At 34.0% G+C, this 18,658-nt stretch overlaps 15 non-coding genes across 15 annotated transcripts; 8 read left to right on the top strand and 7 right to left on the bottom strand.

Moving 5' to 3' along the window:
* Positions 1 to 421: 421 nt before the first annotated feature.
* On the top strand, positions 422 to 493 carry TRNAQ-CUG (transfer RNA glutamine (anticodon CUG)). The gene has a single exon. It is a non-coding gene; the product is annotated as a tRNA-Gln (tRNA).
* An 825-nt stretch (positions 494 to 1,318) lies between these two features.
* Positions 1,319 to 1,390, bottom strand: TRNAQ-UUG (transfer RNA glutamine (anticodon UUG)). Its single transcript has one exon. It is a non-coding gene; the product is annotated as a tRNA-Gln (tRNA).
* Positions 1,391 to 2,937: 1,547 nt separating this feature from the next.
* Positions 2,938 to 3,009, top strand: TRNAQ-CUG (transfer RNA glutamine (anticodon CUG)). Its single transcript has one exon. It is a non-coding gene; the product is annotated as a tRNA-Gln (tRNA).
* Positions 3,010 to 3,834: 825 nt separating this feature from the next.
* Positions 3,835 to 3,906, bottom strand: TRNAQ-UUG (transfer RNA glutamine (anticodon UUG)). Its single transcript has one exon. It is a non-coding gene; the product is annotated as a tRNA-Gln (tRNA).
* A 1,547-nt stretch (positions 3,907 to 5,453) lies between these two features.
* Positions 5,454 to 5,525, top strand: TRNAQ-CUG (transfer RNA glutamine (anticodon CUG)). The gene has a single exon. It is a non-coding gene; the product is annotated as a tRNA-Gln (tRNA).
* Positions 5,526 to 6,350: 825 nt separating this feature from the next.
* TRNAQ-UUG (transfer RNA glutamine (anticodon UUG)) lies at positions 6,351 to 6,422 on the bottom strand. The gene has a single exon. It is a non-coding gene; the product is annotated as a tRNA-Gln (tRNA).
* Positions 6,423 to 7,969: 1,547 nt separating this feature from the next.
* Positions 7,970 to 8,041, top strand: TRNAQ-CUG (transfer RNA glutamine (anticodon CUG)). Its single transcript has one exon. It is a non-coding gene; the product is annotated as a tRNA-Gln (tRNA).
* Positions 8,042 to 8,866: 825 nt separating this feature from the next.
* Positions 8,867 to 8,938, bottom strand: TRNAQ-UUG (transfer RNA glutamine (anticodon UUG)). The gene has a single exon. It is a non-coding gene; the product is annotated as a tRNA-Gln (tRNA).
* A 1,547-nt stretch (positions 8,939 to 10,485) lies between these two features.
* On the top strand, positions 10,486 to 10,557 carry TRNAQ-CUG (transfer RNA glutamine (anticodon CUG)). Its single transcript has one exon. It is a non-coding gene; the product is annotated as a tRNA-Gln (tRNA).
* An 825-nt stretch (positions 10,558 to 11,382) lies between these two features.
* On the bottom strand, positions 11,383 to 11,454 carry TRNAQ-UUG (transfer RNA glutamine (anticodon UUG)). The gene has a single exon. It is a non-coding gene; the product is annotated as a tRNA-Gln (tRNA).
* A 1,547-nt stretch (positions 11,455 to 13,001) lies between these two features.
* Positions 13,002 to 13,073, top strand: TRNAQ-CUG (transfer RNA glutamine (anticodon CUG)). Its single transcript has one exon. It is a non-coding gene; the product is annotated as a tRNA-Gln (tRNA).
* Positions 13,074 to 13,898: 825 nt separating this feature from the next.
* Positions 13,899 to 13,970, bottom strand: TRNAQ-UUG (transfer RNA glutamine (anticodon UUG)). Its single transcript has one exon. It is a non-coding gene; the product is annotated as a tRNA-Gln (tRNA).
* A 1,547-nt stretch (positions 13,971 to 15,517) lies between these two features.
* Positions 15,518 to 15,589, top strand: TRNAQ-CUG (transfer RNA glutamine (anticodon CUG)). The gene has a single exon. It is a non-coding gene; the product is annotated as a tRNA-Gln (tRNA).
* Positions 15,590 to 16,414: 825 nt separating this feature from the next.
* TRNAQ-UUG (transfer RNA glutamine (anticodon UUG)) lies at positions 16,415 to 16,486 on the bottom strand. Its single transcript has one exon. It is a non-coding gene; the product is annotated as a tRNA-Gln (tRNA).
* Positions 16,487 to 18,033: 1,547 nt separating this feature from the next.
* Positions 18,034 to 18,105, top strand: TRNAQ-CUG (transfer RNA glutamine (anticodon CUG)). The gene has a single exon. It is a non-coding gene; the product is annotated as a tRNA-Gln (tRNA).
* Positions 18,106 to 18,658: the final 553 nt, after the last annotated feature.

Genomic DNA, 18,658 nt, shown 5'->3' with positions numbered 1-18,658 from the left:
CTACTGGTGTTGGATTTGAGCTATCAATGAACAAAGATGAAGAAATGGAAAAGCTCAAGAGTAATAAAAAAAGTCCCTCCAAGGTCTCAAATCGGATCATTGGATGCAAAGTCCAAATTGCCAACCATTGCTCTATGGAGCTACCCATGCAGGAGACAGAGACATTGCTTCTGTAGTCTGGAAATGTAGACTGTTTAATTATGCTACAGGCAAAGATGAACATTGTGATATAACTTTTATATTCTGATAAACATTTGAATATTTAACACTTTTATAGAGAATATAGCGAAAAGAATCAAATCACATTAAAGCTCTATCCACTATGACCATTCAAATGAGATATCTTTGTATCAATATAAGAGAAGGCCATCACTGATGCGCTCTCTTTTGTCTCAATGGAAAAGTCACTCTTCTGTGAGAGGGTTCCATGGTGTAATGGTTAGCACTCTGGACTCTGAATCCAGCGATCCGAGTTCAAATCTCGGTGGGACCTACTACAATTATGAGATTCACTGTTTAACTCATTTTTTAGAATTTGGTCTAGAAAAAACCTAATATCAATGTTTTATACTGATGCGTATGAACGCATAAGTATGTATAGATGCATACATAGCTTTATCCGTCTAGATAGCTGTTAGACAATATGAACATATCAATTATTCATAAACATAAATATTGAAGCTGAACCTAGAAACTGTTCTTTCACATCCACATTGTAAACATGAGTTTATTTTCCTTTCTCATCTATATGGCCAGTAATGAGATAGTTCATTTTTGCTGACTTCTTAGCTGACAACATGCTGGACTTACACAGTGCATTTCATTGTGAATTTCTTTGAAAGTGAATTTCAGATTCACACCTTTGACATGTCTTTCAAAAGATTCAACTTTATTGGTTGTGGAATTACTGTTGAAAATCAGTGTGTAAAATCTTTGTACGTCTGAATTTCAAGATTATTATTCAAACTGCACATCTTCGGTCACCGTAATACAAAGTTTGGCTCCTCAAGTTTTGTTTTAATGAACGCTTTGCAATTAAAAAGTTCCTTGTTCCCCTTATCAATAACAGTAAGATTTTAAAAAGTAATGCCGTGCATCAGGCCCCTGTGATGAGTTTGAGAAACCAGAGTGAGTTTGTAAAATCTCTCATTATTTTGAGCCATTTGGTTTCCAGGTATTGTAAAAATTCTATTATTTGCTCACATCTAGTAAACTTTTAGAGTATAATCAATAAATTAATTTTTCACCCTACCGGTATTAGATATGTGATATTAATGAATACACTTGAAAGAAAATGATTTGGTCAAGAGTCATAAAATGGTCCCACCGAGATTTGAACTCGGATCATTGGATTCAAAGTCCAAAGTGCTAACCATTACACCATGGAACCTCCCATGTGAAAGGAGCGCAAACTGCTGCAGCAATGTGGAAATGTCAAAGTTTTTAATATTCTACTGTCAAAGAGAAACTGAATTGGATTGCTTTCCTATTCTGGTAAACTTTTGCATATTGAACTATGTTGGGGAAGGATGTTGCCCAAAAGACTCAAATAACGTTATAACTCTGTTGAACAGTGGTTTTTACGTGAGATAATATTTTTCAATGAAAGATAAGTTGCCCCCTGAGGCAAATCTCTTCTGTCAAAATGGAAAGCTCACCCTGGTACGGGAGGGTGGATGGTGTCATGGTTAGCACTCTGGACTCTGAAAACGGGGATCTGAGTACAAATTTCAGTGGGACTTATCTGAACTTTACAATTTTCTTTTCCATTCAGTTCTTAGAAGTTTTATTTGGAACAACATCACATTTACTTGTAAACATGTAAAAATCAACCTGTACATATGTATCTGTGTATATATAGCTATATGTCTCTGTATATTTATAGGAAAATATAAACATATAGATTATAAAAATAAATATAATTAGTGGAGGTGAAAATCATGAACAGTTGTTGCCTCTCAGCATTTGAAACATGAGTTTCTACTTCTTTCTCTTTTATATGTCCTGAAATTGAGATAGTCACTTTTTACTCATTATTGATCCAACAATGCAGTTGATGTATACAAAGCATATCATATGATTTGTGAATAAAGTTCAAAAATGAGAATTTGATCAGTACCTGTGATGCCTCCGACCAAAAGCTTATATTTTACGATTGGAGATCAACTGTTGTAAATCAGCATGAAAAACATTTTCTTTTCACGATTTCCATACTAATATAAAACAACATTTTTGCTAGCTGAATGAGATCATCATTTGGGTTCCTCTATGTTTGATTGAAGAAAACTTCTCATTCAAAATGTGCTATTTTCGCCTTATCAATAGCAGGAAAGCTTAAAAAAGTGATGCTGTGAATCACCCGTCTGAAATGCGTTTGAGAAAATCAGGATATGATTTTATAATGGCTAACTACTTTGTGAAGAAATTTGATGTCAAAGTATTGTAAAGTTTGTATTGATGTAACTTGTTCAAGCTGATGGACATTTTGAAAGCATTCAATAATTGACTCTTTCAACCTACTGGTGTTGGATTTGAGCTATCAATGAACAAAGATGAAGAAATGGAAAAGCTCAAGAGTAATAAAAAAAGTCCCTCCAAGGTCTCAAATCGGATCATTGGATGCAAAGTCCAAATTGCCAACCATTGCTCTATGGAGCCACCCATGCAGGAGACAGAGACATTGCTTCTGTAGTCTGGAAATGTAGACTGTTTAATTATGCTACAGGCAAAGATGAACATTGTGATATAACTTTTATATTCTGATAAACATTTGAATATTTAACACTTTTATAGAGAATATAGCGAAAAGAATCAAATCACATTAAAGCTCTATCCACTATGACCATTCAAATGAGATATCTTTGTATCAATATAAGAGAAGGCCATCACTGATGCGCTCTCTTTTGTCTCAATGGAAAAGTCACTCTTCTGTGAGAGGGTTCCATGGTGTAATGGTTAGCACTCTGGACTCTGAATCCAGCGATCCGAGTTCAAATCTCGGTGGGACCTACTACAATTATGAGATTCACTGTTTAACTCATTTTTTAGAATTTGGTCTAGAAAAAACCTAATATCAATGTTTTATACTGATGCGTATGAACGCATAAGTATGTATAGATGCATACATAGCTTTATCCGTCTAGATAGCTGTTAGACAATATGAACATATCAATTATTCATAAACATAAATATTGAAGCTGAACCTAGAAACTGTTCTTTCACATCCACATTGTAAACATGAGTTTATTTTCCTTTCTCATCTATATGGCCAGTAATGAGATAGTTCATTTTTGCTGATTTCTTAGCTGACAACATGCTGGACTTACACAGTGCATTTCATTGTGAATTTCTTTGAAAGTGAATTTCAGATTCACACCTTTGACATGTCTTTCAAAAGATTCAACTTTATTGGTTGTGGAATTACTGTTGAAAATCAGTGTGTAAAATCTTTGTACGTCTGAATTTCAAGATTATTATTCAAACTGCACATCTTCGGTCACCGTAATACAAAGTTTGGCTCCTCAAGTTTTGTTTTAATGAACGCTTTGCAATTAAAAAGTTCCTTGTTCCCCTTATCAATAACAGTAAGATTTTAAAAAGTAATGTCGTGCATCAGGCCCCTGTGATGAGTTTGAGAAACCAGAGTGAGTTTGTAAAATCTCTCATTATTTTGAGCCATTTAGTTTCCAGGTATTGTAAAAATTCTATTATTTGCTCACATCTAGTAAACTTTTAGAGTATAATCAATAAATTAATTTTTCACCCTACCGGTATTAGATATGTGATATTAATGAATACACTTGAAAGAAAATGATTTGGTCAAGAGTCATAAAATGGTCCCACCGAGATTTGAACTCGGATCATTGGATTCAAAGTCCAAAGTGCTAACCATTACACCATGGAACCTCCCATGTGAAAGGAGCGCAAACTGCTGCAGCAATGTGGAAATGTCAAAGTTTTTAATATTCTACTGTCAAAGAGAAACTGAATTGGATTGCTTTCCTATTCTGGTAAACTTTTGCATATTGAACTATGTTGGGGAAGGATGTTGCCCAAAAGACTCAAATAACGTTATAACTCTGTTGAACAGTGGTTTTTACGTGAGATAATATTTTTCAATGAAAGATAAGTTGCCCCCTGAGGCAAATCTCTTCTGTCAAAATGGAAAGCTCACCCTGGTACGGGAGGGTGGATGGTGTCATGGTTAGCACTCTGGACTCTGAAAACGGGGATCTGAGTACAAATTTCAGTGGGACTTATCTGAACTTTACAATTTTCTTTTCCATTCAGTTCTTAGAAGTTTTATTTGGAACAACATCACATTTACTTGTAAACATGTAAAAATCAACCTGTACATATGTATCTGTGTATATATAGCTATATGTCTCTGTATATTTATAGGAAAATATAAACATATAGATTATAAAAATAAATATAATTAGTGGAGGTGAAAATCATGAACAGTTGTTGCCTCTCAGCATTTGAAACATGAGTTTCTACTTCTTTCTCTTTTATATGTCCTGAAATTGAGATAGTCACTTTTTACTCATTATTGATCCAACAATACAGTTGATGTATACAAAGCATATCATATGATTTGTGAATAAAGTTCAAAAATGAGAATTTGATCAGTACCTGTGATGCCTCCGACCAAAAGCTTATATTTCACGATTGGAGATCAACTGTTGTAAATCAGCATGAAAAACATTTTCTTTTCACGATTTCCATACTAATATAAAACAACATTTTTGCTAGCTGAATGAGATCATCATTTGGGTTCCTCTATGTTTGATTGAAGAAAACTTCTCATTCAAAATGTGCTATTTTCGCCTTATCAATAGCAGGAAAGCTTAAAAAAGTGATGCTGTGAATCACCCGTCTGAAATGCGTTTGAGAAAATCAGGATATGATTTTATAATGGATAACTACTTTGTGAAGAAATTTGATGACAAAGTATTGTAAAGTTTGTATTGATGTAACTTGTTCAAGCTGATGGACATTTTGAAAGCATTCAATAATTGACTCTTTCAACCTACTGGTGTTGGATTTGAGCTATCAATGAACAAAGATGAAGAAATGGAAAAGCTCAAGAGTAATAAAAAAAGTCCCTCCAAGGTCTCAAATCGGATCATTGGATGCAAAGTCCAAATTGCCAACCATTGCTCTATGGAGCCACCCATGCAGGAGACAGAGACATTGCTTCTGTAGTCTGGAAATGTAGACTGTTTAATTATGCTACAGGCAAAGATGAACATTGTGATATAACTTTTATATTCTGATAAACATTTGAATATTTAACACTTTTATAGAGAATATAGCGAAAAGAATCAAATCACATTAAAGCTCTATCCACTATGACCATTCAAATGAGATATCTTTGTATCAATATAAGAGAAGGCCATCACTGATGCGCTCTCTTTTGTCTCAATGGAAAAGTCACTCTTGTGTGAGAGGGTTCCATGGTGTAATGGTTAGCACTCTGGACTCTGAATCCAGCGATCCGAGTTCAAATCTCGGTGGGACCTACTACAATTATGAGATTCACTGTTTAACTCATTTTTTAGAATTTGGTCTAGAAAAAACCTAATATCAATGTTTTATACTGATGCGTATGAACGCATAAGTATGTATAGATGCATACATAGCTTTATCCGTCTAGATAGCTGTTAGACAATATGAACATATCAATTATTCATAAACATAAATATTGAAGCTGAACCTAGAAACTGTTCTTTCACATCCACATTGTAAACATGAGTTTATTTTCCTTTCTCATCTATATGGCCAGTAATGAGATAGTTCATTTTTGCTGATTTCTTAGCTGACAACATGCTGGACTTACACAGTGCATTTCATTGTGAATTTCTTTGAAAGTGAATTTCAGATTCACACCTTTGACATGTCTTTCAAAAGATTCAACTTTATTGGTTGTGGAATTACTGTTGAAAATCAGTGTGTAAAATCTTTGTACGTCTGAATTTCAAGATTATTATTCAAACTGCACATCTTCGGTCACCGTAATACAAAGTTTGGCTCCTCAAGTTTTGTTTTAATGAACGCTTTGCAATTAAAAAGTTCCTTGTTCCCCTTATCAATAACAGTAAGATTTTAAAAAGTAATGTCGTGCATCAGGCCCCTGTGATGAGTTTGAGAAACCAGAGTGAGTTTGTAAAATCTCTCATTATTTTGAGCCATTTAGTTTCCAGGTATTGTAAAAATTCTATTATTTGCTCACATCTAGTAAACTTTTAGAGTATAATCAATAAATTAATTTTTCACCCTACCGGTATTAGATATGTGATATTAATGAATACACTTGAAAGAAAATGATTTGGTCAAGAGTCATAAAATGGTCCCACCGAGATTTGAACTCGGATCATTGGATTCAAAGTCCAAAGTGCTAACCATTACACCATGGAACCTCCCATGTGAAAGGAGCGCAAACTGCTGCAGCAATGTGGAAATGTCAAAGTTTTTAATATTCTACTGTCAAAGAGAAACTGAATTGGATTGCTTTCCTATTCTGGTAAACTTTTGCATATTGAACTATGTTGGGGAAGGATGTTGCCCAAAAGACTCAAATAACGTTATAACTCTGTTGAACAGTGGTTTTTACGTGAGATAATATTTTTCAATGAAAGATAAGTTGCCCCCTGAGGCAAATCTCTTCTGTCAAAATGGAAAGCTCACCCTGGTACGGGAGGGTGGATGGTGTCATGGTTAGCACTCTGGACTCTGAAAACGGGGATCTGAGTACAAATTTCAGTGGGACTTATCTGAACTTTACAATTTTCTTTTCCATTCAGTTCTTAGAAGTTTTATTTGGAACAACATCACATTTACTTGTAAACATGTAAAAATCAACCTGTACATATGTATCTGTGTATATATAGCTATATGTCTCTGTATATTTATAGGAAAATATAAACATATAGATTATAAAAATAAATATAATTAGTGGAGGTGAAAATCATGAACAGTTGTTGCCTCTCAGCATTTGAAACATGAGTTTCTACTTCTTTCTCTTTTATATGTCCTGAAATTGAGATAGTCACTTTTTACTCATTATTGATCCAACAATACAGTTGATGTATACAAAGCATATCATATGATTTGTGAATAAAGTTCAAAAATGAGAATTTGATCAGTACCTGTGATGCCTCCGACCAAAAGCTTATATTTCACGATTGGAGATCAACTGTTGTAAATCAGCATGAAAAACATTTTCTTTTCACGATTTCCATACTAATATAAAACAACATTTTTGCTAGCTGAATGAGATCATCATTTGGGTTCCTCTATGTTTGATTGAAGAAAACTTCTCATTCAAAATGTGCTATTTTCGCCTTATCAATAGCAGGAAAGCTTAAAAAAGTGATGCTGTGAATCACCCGTCTGAAATGCGTTTGAGAAAATCAGGATATGATTTTATAATGGATAACTACTTTGTGAAGAAATTTGATGACAAAGTATTGTAAAGTTTGTATTGATGTAACTTGTTCAAGCTGATGGACATTTTGAAAGCATTCAATAATTGACTATTTCAACCTACTGGTGTTGGATTTGAGCTATCAATGAACAAAGATGAAGAAATGGAAAAGCTCAAGAGTAATAAAAAAAGTCCCTCCAAGGTCTCAAATCGGATCATTGGATGCAAAGTCCAAATTGCCAACCATTGCTCTATGGAGCCACCCATGCAGGAGACAGAGACATTGCTTCTGTAGTCTGGAAATGTAGACTGTTTAATTATGCTACAGGCAAAGATGAACATTGTGATATAACTTTTATATTCTGATAAACATTTGAATATTTAACACTTTTATAGAGAATATAGCGAAAAGAATCAAATCACATTAAAGCTCTATCCACTATGACCATTCAAATGAGATATCTTTGTATCAATATAAGAGAAGGCCATCACTGATGCGCTCTCTTTTGTCTCAATGGAAAAGTCACTCTTCTGTGAGAGGGTTCCATGGTGTAATGGTTAGCACTCTGGACTCTGAATCCAGCGATCCGAGTTCAAATCTCGGTGGGACCTACTACAATTATGAGATTCACTGTTTAACTCATTTTTTAGAATTTGGTCTAGAAAAAACCTAATATCAATGTTTTATACTGATGCGTATGAACGCATAAGTATGTATAGATGCATACATAGCTTTATCCGTCTAGATAGCTGTTAGACAATATGAACATATTAATTATTCATAAACATAAATATTGAAGCTGAACCTAGAAACTGTTCTTTCACATCCACATTGTAAACATGAGTTTATTTTCCTTTCTCATCTATATGGCCAGTAATGAGATAGTTCATTTTTGCTGATTTCTTAGCTGACAACATGCTGGACTTACACAGTGCATTTCATTGTGAATTTCTTTGAAAGTGAATTTCAGATTCACACCTTTGACATGTCTTTCAAAAGATTCAACTTTATTGGTTGTGGAATTACTGTTGAAAATCAGTGTGTAAAATCTTTGTACGTCTGAATTTCAAGATTATTATTCAAACTGCACATCTTCGGTCACCGTAATACAAAGTTTGGCTCCTCAAGTTTTGTTTTAATGAACGCTTTGCAATTAAAAAGTTCCTTGTTCCCCTTATCAATAACAGTAAGATTTTAAAAAGTAATGTCGTGCATCAGGCCCCTGTGATGAGTTTGAGAAACCAGAGTGAGTTTGTAAAATCTCTCATTATTTTGAGCCATTTAGTTTCCAGGTATTGTAAAAATTCTATTATTTGCTCACATCTAGTAAACTTTTAGAGTATAATCAATAAATTAATTTTTCACCCTACCGGTATTAGATATGTGATATTAATGAATACACTTGAAAGAAAATGATTTGGTCAAGAGTCATAAAATGGTCCCACCGAGATTTGAACTCGGATCATTGGATTCAAAGTCCAAAGTGCTAACCATTACACCATGGAACCTCCCATGTGAAAGGAGCGCAAACTGCTGCAGCAATGTGGAAATGTCAAAGTTTTTAATATTCTACTGTCAAAGAGAAACTGAATTGGATTGCTTTCCTATTCTGGTAAACTTTTGCATATTGAACTATGTTGGGGAAGGATGTTGCCCAAAAGACTCAAATAACGTTATAACTCTGTTGAACAGTGGTTTTTACGTGAGATAATATTTTTCAATGAAAGATAAGTTGCCCCCTGAGGCAAATCTCTTCTGTCAAAATGGAAAGCTCACCCTGGTACGGGAGGGTGGATGGTGTCATGGTTAGCACTCTGGACTCTGAAAACGGGGATCTGAGTACAAATTTCAGTGGGACTTATCTGAACTTTACAATTTTCTTTTCCATTCAGTTCTTAGAAGTTTTATTTGGAACAACATCACATTTACTTGTAAACATGTAAAAATCAACCTGTACATATGTATCTGTGTATATATAGCTATATGTCTCTGTATATTTATAGGAAAATATAAACATATAGATTATAAAAATAAATATAATTAGTGGAGGTGAAAATCATGAACAGTTGTTGCCTCTCAGCATTTGAAACATGAGTTTCTACTTCTTTCTCTTTTATATGTCCTGAAATTGAGATAGTCACTTTTTACTCATTATTGATCCAACAATGCAGTTGATGTATACAAAGCATATCATATGATTTGTGAATAAAGTTCAAAAATGAGAATTTGATCAGTACCTGTGATGCCTCCGACCAAAAGCTTATATTTTACGATTGGAGATCAACTGTTGTAAATCAGCATGAAAAACATTTTCTTTTCACGATTTCCATACTAATATAAAACAACATTTTTGCTAGCTGAATGAGATCATCATTTGGGTTCCTCTATGTTTGATTGAAGAAAACTTCTCATTCAAAATGTGCTATTTTCGCCTTATCAATAGCAGGAAAGCTTAAAAAAGTGATGCTGTGAATCACCCGTCTGAAATGCGTTTGAGAAAATCAGGATATGATTTTATAATGGCTAACTACTTTGTGAAGAAATTTGATGTCAAAGTATTGTAAAGTTTGTATTGATGTAACTTGTTCAAGCTGATGGACATTTTGAAAGCATTCAATAATTGACTCTTTCAACCTACTGGTGTTGGATTTGAGCTATCAATGAACAAAGATGAAGAAATGGAAAAGCTCAAGAGTAATAAAAAAAGTCCCTCCAAGGTCTCAAATCGGATCATTGGATGCAAAGTCCAAATTGCCAACCATTGCTCTATGGAGCCACCCATGCAGGAGACAGAGACATTGCTTCTGTAGTCTGGAAATGTAGACTGTTTAATTATGCTACAGGCAAAGATGAACATTGTGATATAACTTTTATATTCTGATAAACATTTGAATATTTAACACTTTTATAGAGAATATAGCGAAAAGAATCAAATCACATTAAAGCTCTATCCACTATGACCATTCAAATGAGATATCTTTGTATCAATATAAGAGAAGGCCATCACTGATGCGCTCTCTTTTGTCTCAATGGAAAAGTCACTCTTCTGTGAGAGGGTTCCATGGTGTAATGGTTAGCACTCTGGACTCTGAATCCAGCGATCCGAGTTCAAATCTCGGTGGGACCTACTACAATTATGAGATTCACTGTTTAACTCATTTTTTAGAATTTGGTCTAGAAAAAACCTAATATCAATGTTTTATACTGATGCGTATGAACGCATAAGTATGTATAGATGCATACATAGCTTTATCCGTCTAGATAGCTGTTAGACAATATGAACATATTAATTATTCATAAACATAAATATTGAAGCTGAACCTAGAAACTGTTCTTTCACATCCACATTGTAAACATGAGTTTATTTTCCTTTCTCATCTATATGGCCAGTAATGAGATAGTTCATTTTTGCTGATTTCTTAGCTGACAACATGCTGGACTTACACAGTGCATTTCATTGTGAATTTCTTTGAAAGTGAATTTCAGATTCACACCTTTGACATGTCTTTCAAAAGATTCAACTTTATTGGTTGTGGAATTACTGTTGAAAATCAGTGTGTAAAATCTTTGTACGTCTGAATTTCAAGATTATTATTCAAACTGCACATCTTCGGTCACCGTAATACAAAGTTTGGCTCCTCAAGTTTTGTTTTAATGAACGCTTTGCAATTAAAAAGTTCCTTGTTCCCCTTATCAATAACAGTAAGATTTTAAAAAGTAATGTCGTGCATCAGGCCCCTGTGATGAGTTTGAGAAACCAGAGTGAGTTTGTAAAATCTCTCATTATTTTGAGCCATTTAGTTTCCAGGTATTGTAAAAATTCTATTATTTGCTCACATCTAGTAAACTTTTAGAGTATAATCAATAAATTAATTTTTCACCCTACCGGTATTAGATATGTGATATTAATGAATACACTTGAAAGAAAATGATTTGGTCAAGAGTCATAAAATGGTCCCACCGAGATTTGAACTCGGATCATTGGATTCAAAGTCCAAAGTGCTAACCATTACACCATGGAACCTCCCATGTGAAAGGAGCGCAAACTGCTGCAGCAATGTGGAAATGTCAAAGTTTTTAATATTCTACTGTCAAAGAGAAACTGAATTGGATTGCTTTCCTATTCTGGTAAACTTTTGCATATTGAACTATGTTGGGGAAGGATGTTGCCCAAAAGACTCAAATAACGTTATAACTCTGTTGAACAGTGGTTTTTACGTGAGATAATATTTTTCAATGAAAGATAAGTTGCCCCCTGAGGCAAATCTCTTCTGTCAAAATGGAAAGCTCACCCTGGTACGGGAGGGTGGATGGTGTCATGGTTAGCACTCTGGACTCTGAAAACGGGGATCTGAGTACAAATTTCAGTGGGACTTATCTGAACTTTACAATTTTCTTTTCCATTCAGTTCTTAGAAGTTTTATTTGGAACAACATCACATTTACTTGTAAACATGTAAAAATCAACCTGTACATATGTATCTGTGTATATATAGCTATATGTCTCTGTATATTTATAGGAAAATATAAACATATAGATTATAAAAATAAATATAATTAGTGGAGGTGAAAATCATGAACAGTTGTTGCCTCTCAGCATTTGAAACATGAGTTTCTACTTCTTTCTCTTTTATATGTCCTGAAATTGAGATAGTCACTTTTTACTCATTATTGATCCAACAATGCAGTTGATGTATACAAAGCATATCATATGATTTGTGAATAAAGTTCAAAAATGAGAATTTGATCAGTACCTGTGATGCCTCCGACCAAAAGCTTATATTTTACGATTGGAGATCAACTGTTGTAAATCAGCATGAAAACCATTTTCTTTTCACGATTTCCATACTAATATAAAACAACATTTTTGCTAGCTGAATGAGATCATCATTTGGGTTCCTCTATGTTTGATTGAAGAAAACTTCTCATTCAAAATGTGCTATTTTCGCCTTATCAATAGCAGGAAAGCTTAAAAAAGTGATGCTGTGAATCACCCGTCTGAAATGTGTTTGAGAAAATCAGGATATGATTTTATAATGGCTAACTACTTTGTGAAGAAATTTGATGTCAAAGTATTGTAAAGTTTGTATTGATGTAACTTGTTCAAGCTGATGGACATTTTGAAAGCATTCAATAATTGACTCTTTCAACCTACTGGTGTTGGATTTGAGCTATCAATGAACAAAGATGAAGAAATGGAAAAGCTCAAGAGTAATAAAAAAAGTCCCTCCAAGGTCTCAAATCGGATCATTGGATGCAAAGTCCAAATTGCCAACCATTGCTCTATGGAGCTACCCATGCAGGAGACAGAGACATTGCTTCTGTAGTCTGGAAATGTAGACTGTTTAATTATGCTACAGGCAAAGATGAACATTGTGATATAACTTTTATATTCTGATAAACATTTGAATATTTAACACTTTTATAGAGAATATAGCGAAAAGAATCAAATCACATTAAAGCTCTATCCACTATGACCATTCAAATGAGATATCTTTGTATCAATATAAGAGAAGGCCATCACTGATGCGCTCTCTTTTGTCTCAATGGAAAAGTCACTCTTCTGTGAGAGGGTTCCATGGTGTAATGGTTAGCACTCTGGACTCTGAATCCAGCGATCCGAGTTCAAATCTCGGTGGGACCTACTACAATTATGAGATTCACTGTTTAACTCATTTTTTAGAATTTGGTCTAGAAAAAACCTAATATCAATGTTTTATACTGATGCGTATGAACGCATAAGTATGTATAGATGCATACATAGCTTTATCCGTCTAGATAGCTGTTAGACAATATGAACATATCAATTATTCATAAACATAAATATTGAAGCTGAACCTAGAAACTGTTCTTTCACATCCACATTGTAAACATGAGTTTATTTTCCTTTCTCATCTATATGGCCAGTAATGAGATAGTTCATTTTTGCTGATTTCTTAGCTGACAACATGCTGGACTTACACAGTGCATTTCATTGTGAATTTCTTTGAAAGTGAATTTCAGATTCACACCTTTGACATGTCTTTCAAAAGATTCAACTTTATTGGTTGTGGAATTACTGTTGAAAATCAGTGTGTAAAATCTTTGTACGTCTGAATTTCAAGATTATTATTCAAACTGCACATCTTCGGTCACCGTAATACAAAGTTTGGCTCCTCAAGTTTTGTTTTAATGAACGCTTTGCAATTAAAAAGTTCCTTGTTCCCCTTATCAATAACAGTAAGATTTTAAAAAGTAATGTCGTGCATCAGGCCCCTGTGATGAGTTTGAGAAACCAGAGTGAGTTTGTAAAATCTCTCATTATTTTGAGCCATTTAGTTTCCAGGTATTGTAAAAATTCTATTATTTGCTCACATCTAGTAAACTTTTAGAGTATAATCAATAAATTAATTTTTCACCCTACCGGTATTAGATATGTGATATTAATGAATACACTTGAAAGAAAATGATTTGGTCAAGAGTCATAAAATGGTCCCACCGAGATTTGAACTCGGATCATTGGATTCAAAGTCCAAAGTGCTAACCATTACACCATGGAACCTCCCATGTGAAAGGAGCGCAAACTGCTGCAGCAATGTGGAAATGTCAAAGTTTTTAATATTCTACTGTCAAAGAGAAACTGAATTGGATTGCTTTCCTATTCTGGTAAACTTTTGCATATTGAACTATGTTGGGGAAGGATGTTGCCCAAAAGACTCAAATAACGTTATAACTCTGTTGAACAGTGGTTTTTACGTGAGATAATATTTTTCAATGAAAGATAAGTTGCCCCCTGAGGCAAATCTCTTCTGTCAAAATGGAAAGCTCACCCTGGTACGGGAGGGTGGATGGTGTCATGGTTAGCACTCTGGACTCTGAAAACGGGGATCTGAGTACAAATTTCAGTGGGACTTATCTGAACTTTACAATTTTCTTTTCCATTCAGTTCTTAGAAGTTTTATTTGGAACAACATCACATTTACTTGTAAACATGTAAAAATCAACCTGTACATATGTATCTGTGTATATATAGCTATATGTCTCTGTATATTTATAGGAAAATATAAACATATAGATTATAAAAATAAATATAATTAGTGGAGGTGAAAATCATGAACAGTTGTTGCCTCTCAGCATTTGAAACATGAGTTTCTACTTCTTTCTCTTTTATATGTCCTGAAATTGAGATAGTCACTTTTTACTCATTATTGATCCAACAATGCAGTTGATGTATACAAAGCATATCATATGATTTGTGAATAAAGTTCAAAAATGAGAATTTGATCAGTACCTGTGATGCCTCCGACCAAAAGCTTATATTTTACGATTGGAGATCAACTGTTGTAAATCAGCATGAAAAACATTTTCTTTTCACGATTTCCATACTAATATAAAACAACATTTTTGCTAGCTGAATGAGATCATCATTTGGGTTCCTCTATGTTTGATTGAAGAAAACTTCTCATTCAAAATGTGCTATTTTCGCCTTATCAATAGCAGGAAAGCTTAAAAAAGTGATGCTGTGAATCACCCGTCTGAAATGCGTTTGAGAAAATCAGGATATGATTTTATAATGGCTAACTACTTTGTGAAGAAATTTGATGTCAAAGTATTGTAAAGTTTGTATTGATGTAACTTGTTCAAGCTGATGGACATTTTGAAAGCATTCAATAATTGACTCTTTCAACCTACTGGTGTTGGATTTGAGCTATCAATGAACAAAGATGAAGAAATGGAAAAGCTCAAGAGTAATAAAAAAAGTCCCTCCAAGGTCTCAAATCGGATCATTGGATGCAAAGTCCAAATTGCCAACCATTGCTCTATGGAGCTACCCATGCAGGAGACAGAGACATTGCTTCTGTAGTCTGGAAATGTAGACTGTTTAATTATGCTACAGGCAAAGATGAACATTGTGATATAACTTTTATATTCTGATAAACATTTGAATATTTAACACTTTTATAGAGAATATAGCGAAAAGAATCAAATCACATTAAAGCTCTATCCACTATGACCATTCAAATGAGATATCTTTGTATCAATATAAGAGAAGGCCATCACTGATGCGCTCTCTTTTGTCTCAATGGAAAAGTCACTCTTCTGTGAGAGGGTTCCATGGTGTAATGGTTAGCACTCTGGACTCTGAATCCAGCGATCCGAGTTCAAATCTCGGTGGGACCTACTACAATTATGAGATTCACTGTTTAACTCATTTTTTAGAATTTGGTCTAGAAAAAACCTAATATCAATGTTTTATACTGATGCGTATGAACGCATAAGTATGTATAGATGCATACATAGCTTTATCCGTCTAGATAGCTGTTAGACAATATGAACATATCAATTATTCATAAACATAAATATTGAAGCTGAACCTAGAAACTGTTCTTTCACATCCACATTGTAAACATGAGTTTATTTTCCTTTCTCATCTATATGGCCAGTAATGAGATAGTTCATTTTTGCTGATTTCTTAGCTGACAACATGCTGGACTTACACAGTGCATTTCATTGTGAATTTCTTTGAAAGTGAATTTCAGATTCACACCTTTGACATGTCTTTCAAAAGATTCAACTTTATTGGTTGTGGAATTACTGTTGAAAATCAGTGTGTAAAATCTTTGTACGTCTGAATTTCAAGATTATTATTCAAACTGCACATCTTCGTTCACCGTAATACAAAGTTTGGCTCCTCAAGTTTTGTTTTAATGAACGCTTTGCAATTAAAAAGTTCCTTGTTCCCCTTATCAATAACAGTAAGATTTTAAAAAGTAATGTCGTGCATCAGGCCCCTGTGATGAGTTTGAGAAACCAGAGTGAGTTTGTAAAATCTCTCATTATTTTGAGCCATTTAGTTTCCAGGTATTGTAAAAATTCTATTATTTGCTCACATCTAGTAAACTTTTAGAGTATAATCAATAAATTAATTTTTCACCCTACCGGTATTAGATATGTGATATTAATGAATACACTTGAAAGAAAATGATTTGGTCAAGAGTCATAAAATGGTCCCACCGAGATTTGAACTCGGATCATTGGATTCAAAGTCCAAAGTGCTAACCATTACACCATGGAACCTCCCATGTGAAAGGAGCGCAAACTGCTGCAGCAATGTGGAAATGTCAAAGTTTTTAATATTCTACTGTCAAAGAGAAACTGAATTGGATTGCTTTCCTATTCTGGTAAACTTTTGCATATTGAACTATGTTGGGGAAGGATGTTGCCCAAAAGACTCAAATAACATTATAACTCTGTTGAACAGTGGTTTTTACGTGAGATAATATTTTTCAATGAAAGATAAGTTGCCCCCTGAGGCAAATCTCTTCTGTCAAAATGGAAAGCTCACCCTGGTACGGGAGGGTGGATGGTGTCATGGTTAGCACTCTGGACTCTGAAAACGGGGATCTGAGTACAAATTTCAGTGGGACTTATCTGAACTTTACAATTTTCTTTTCCATTCAGTTCTTAGAAGTTTTATTTGGAACAACATCACATTTACTTGTAAACATGTAAAAATCAACCTGTACATATGTATCTCTGTATATATAGCTATATGTCTCTGTATATTTATAGGAAAATATAAACATATAGATTATAAAAATAAATATAATTAGTGGAGGTGAAAATCATGAACAGTTGTTGCCTCTCAGCATTTGAAACATGAGTTTCTACTTCTTTCTCTTTTATATGTCCTGAAATTGAGATAGTCACTTTTTACTCATTATTGATCCAACAATACAGTTGATGTATACAAAGCATATCATATGATTTGTGAATAAAGTTCAAAAATGAGAATTTGATCAGTACCTGTGATGCCTCCGACCAAAAGCTTATATTTTACGATTGGAGATCAACTGTTGTAAATCAGCATGAAAAACATTTTCTTTTCACGATTTCCATACTAATATAAAACAACATTTTTGCTAGCTGAATGAGATCATCATTTGGGTTCCTCTATGTTTGATTGAAGAAAACTTCTCATTCAAAATGTGCTATTTTCGCCTTATCAATAGCAGGAAAGCTTAAAAAAGTGATGCTGTGAATCACCCGTCTGAAATGCGTTTGAGAAAATCAGGATATGATTTTATAATGGCTAACTACTTTGTGAAGAAATTTGATGTCAAAGTATTGTAAAGTTTGTATTGATGTAACTTGTTCAAGCTGATGGACATTTTGAAAGCATTCAATAATTGACTCTTTCAACCTACTGGTGTTGGATTTGAGCTATCAATGAACAAAGATGAAGAAATGGAAAAGCTCAAGAGTAATAAAAAAAGTCCCTCCAAGGTCTCAAATCGGATCATTGGATGCAAAGTCCAAATTGCCAACCATTGCTCTATGGAGCTACCCATGCAGGAGACAGAGACATTGCTTCTGTAGTCTGGAAATGTAGACTGTTTAATTATGCTACAGGCAAAGATGAACATTGTGATATAACTTTTATATTCTGATAAACATTTGAATATTTAACACTTTTATAGAGAATATAGCGAAAAGAATCAAATCACATTAAAGCTCTATCCACTATGACCATTCAAATGAGATATCTTTGTATCAATATAAGAGAAGGCCATCACTGATGCGCTCTCTTTTGTCTCAATGGAAAAGTCACTCTTCTGTGAGAGGGTTCCATGGTGTAATGGTTAGCACTCTGGACTCTGAATCCAGCGATCCGAGTTCAAATCTCGGTGGGACCTACTACAATTATGAGATTCACTGTTTAACTCATTTTTTAGAATTTGGTCTAGAAAAAACCTAATATCAATGTTTTATACTGATGCGTATGAACGCATAAGTATGTATAGATGCATACATAGCTTTATCCGTCTAGATAGCTGTTAGACAATATGAACATATCAATTATTCATAAACATAAATATTGAAGCTGAACCTAGAAACTGTTCTTTCACATCCACATTGTAAACATGAGTTTATTTTCCTTTCTCATCTATATGGCCAGTAATGAGATAGTTCATTTTTGCTGATTTCTTAGCTGACAACATGCTGGACTTACACAGTGCATTTCATTGTGAATTTCTTTGAAAGTGAATTTCAGATTCACACCTTTGACATGTCTTTCAAAAGATTCAACTTTATTGGTTGTGGAATTACTGTTGAAAATCAGTGTGTAAAATCTTTGTACGTCTGAATTTCAAGATTATTATTCAAACTGCACATCTTCGGTCACCGTAATACAAAGTTTGGCTCCTCAAGTTTTGTTTTAATGAACGCTTTGCAATTAAAAAGTTC

Source organism: Triturus cristatus, chromosome 5_2, assembly GCF_964204655.1.
Source record: "Triturus cristatus chromosome 5_2, aTriCri1.1, whole genome shotgun sequence".
Classification (NCBI taxonomy): Eukaryota; Metazoa; Chordata; class Amphibia; order Caudata; family Salamandridae; genus Triturus; species Triturus cristatus.
This window is presented reverse-complemented; position numbering and strand designations above follow the sequence as displayed.